The 2,484-nt window shown below is 37.6% G+C and overlaps 1 pseudogene; it reads right to left on the bottom strand.

Moving 5' to 3' along the window:
- Positions 1–1,352: 1,352 nt before the first annotated feature.
- LOC102906165 (proteasome subunit alpha type-7-like) lies at positions 1,353–2,241 on the bottom strand (annotated as a pseudogene).
- Between the last annotated feature and the right edge of the window lie 243 nt (positions 2,242–2,484).

Genomic DNA, 2,484 nt, shown 5'->3' on the forward strand with positions numbered 1-2,484 from the left:
TGACAGAGGCTGCTAGAAGGTTGAAGTGCAAGAGTGAGGTGAACATGGAGTCTTCATGGAAACCCAGCCATCAACTGAATAGCAGAGGTAACTGAGTTATTTAATGGGTATTTTAATTTTTATAACTTGATAAATTATATCTTGAACTAATAATGCACACAAATTTGATTTACTGAGTTACCAGCAAGATCATGTTCACTACTGCTAATGCTGATAATTATAATTACTTCAGCTAACAAATTTAAACAAACATAAAACAAAAGACTTCTGGTAGCAAATAACAGTTTGTAATTGTATTATTTAAGTCCCATCTTTTAAAATTTGTCTTTTAATTTATTTGACTGAGGGCATTTAGAAACATCTCTTCATCTGTTTATCTGTGCAGCCATCCATCCATGTATTCACCCATCCCCATCTACCCTTTGGCCCATCCATACATCCACATATCCATCCATCCAACCATTCCTTCCATCTATCCATACATTCATCCATCCATCACCCATCCATCCACTTCATCCATTCTAGTACCTATCAATCTACCCACTCATGTATCCTTACATACACACACACACACATGCACACACACACACATACACACACACACATCCATCCATCCATTCATCTAATGATCCATCTGTCCTTTAATTCCTGCAATGACATGAATTAAGCACTGTCTATACTCAAGACTTCATGCAAGGTAAGTCACCATAGGGTTTATAAAAATGAACTATATACTATAAATTATTATCAAGGTTGTAATCCAGCAATAAAATAAACAGATATATACTCTCTACTTATAAAAAATTATTGTCAATATCTGTAAGTATACATATAATGAAATTATTGGAAAAAAGGTAGTTATTTTTTAAAGAAACTTACATTTTTCTCTGGATGTTACTTAGTAAGCAACTAAAGCATTTTCAAACAAAATTCACCAAATTTCCCCCCTTATGGTATAACTTGCTCACATTTATATGGTCAATAGTTTCAACTGCCACACACTTGAACTAGAAACAAGAAATAATGAAGCTATTCTAGGTTCAAATCTCTAATATGCTCAAATTAATCACAATGTGTTCTTCCTAAATATTTCTTGGATTTATTTCTGACTCTCTATACTTGTTTCCATTCAATTACTAACAATTCACTTGTTGGTTTCCCTGCCTCTTTTCTTGTGCTCTAAACCCTTCATATCCACACACTGCCAAAGGGACATATCCAAATAAAACCCCCTTTTCAATGACAAAGTTTATTGGCCACTTGGACAAGTAGACTGAAGGCCTATAATACCAAGGCTCACTCATGATCAAGGCTGAAAGCTGCCTCAGTGGATGCTCAATATATCTCTTCTTTTAATTTCCTTCTTTTTCTTTTTCACTTTCACTGACATACTCCTCAAGTGTTTCAGGATTTAGAATCTTTAGGTGCTGTCTCATGATAGCAAGTTCAGTGATTGGACCACTTCTGGAAGGGTTTTGATCACTGCTTTGGTGATCAGATTGATGGCACCATTGATGTAGTTCTTCTTAGGTATTCATGCAGTGACCTGGCAACCCCAGATAATGGCATTGGCCTTGTAGGTATGATATGTGTCTGAGGGGTCAATATGATAGAGTCTGGAGATGCCATCAAAGTCAAAACTCACAATTAGGGCAGAGATGCCAAATGGCATTCACCCATTGCTCTGTGTGTAGCTCTGCTCCAGACTGGCAAATGTACTCCACAGAAACTGGGTCCTCCATGGTCAGCTGGTGGCTCTGGCACTCTACCCAGGCTCTGTTGACTATTCTTACATCAGCAGTGTGGTATGTAAAGGCCATGCAGACATTATCATCCAAAGTACAGACCTTCTGCACTGTTCTTTCATCTTTAGCTTGGTCACTGATTTTTTTTTCATACCAAGAACAACAATGCCCCTTCCTTGAACACTAATCATAGTGGAGCCCTTCTTGATCACCCCTGCATATATTCCACTTGGAAGAAGTAGCCATAGGACCAAGAGACATGCCCTCAACTGTTTCTCTTGGCCTTGTCTTCTCACTCAAGAGTTAAGCTTTTGAGTTTCTTGAGTTAATTGCAATTTTTCCTCATACATTTTTGGTTTCTAAATTCTCTACCTTTCATATTTTCTTGAAAAATCATTCTACTATGGTACTGGCTGTATGATTCTTGTACTTACTCCAAGTTGTAACCCAAGACTCACCTTCCATTGAGAGTCTTTTCCTTTGGCTCTGGTTCCATTTTCCTGTGACTTCAGCACTCTGGAGAGTAAGGCATGAAGACTGTTAATATGAATTCAGCCTGGGCTACTAAGACTGTATATGCCCACATATAAAATTTCCTTAACTAACTGTACAAAACCAAGGGAGTAAAACTCTGTGCTTACATTTTATGCCCATCACCCTAAAAGATGTGCAGATCACTCCCTTGGACTTTTCTGGGAAAACAAGTGAAAAAAGAACTGTCATTCAATCCCTGTCACTT

This window comes from Peromyscus maniculatus, chromosome 2, assembly GCF_049852395.1.
Source record: "Peromyscus maniculatus bairdii isolate BWxNUB_F1_BW_parent chromosome 2, HU_Pman_BW_mat_3.1, whole genome shotgun sequence".
Classification (NCBI taxonomy): Eukaryota; Metazoa; Chordata; class Mammalia; order Rodentia; family Cricetidae; genus Peromyscus; species Peromyscus maniculatus.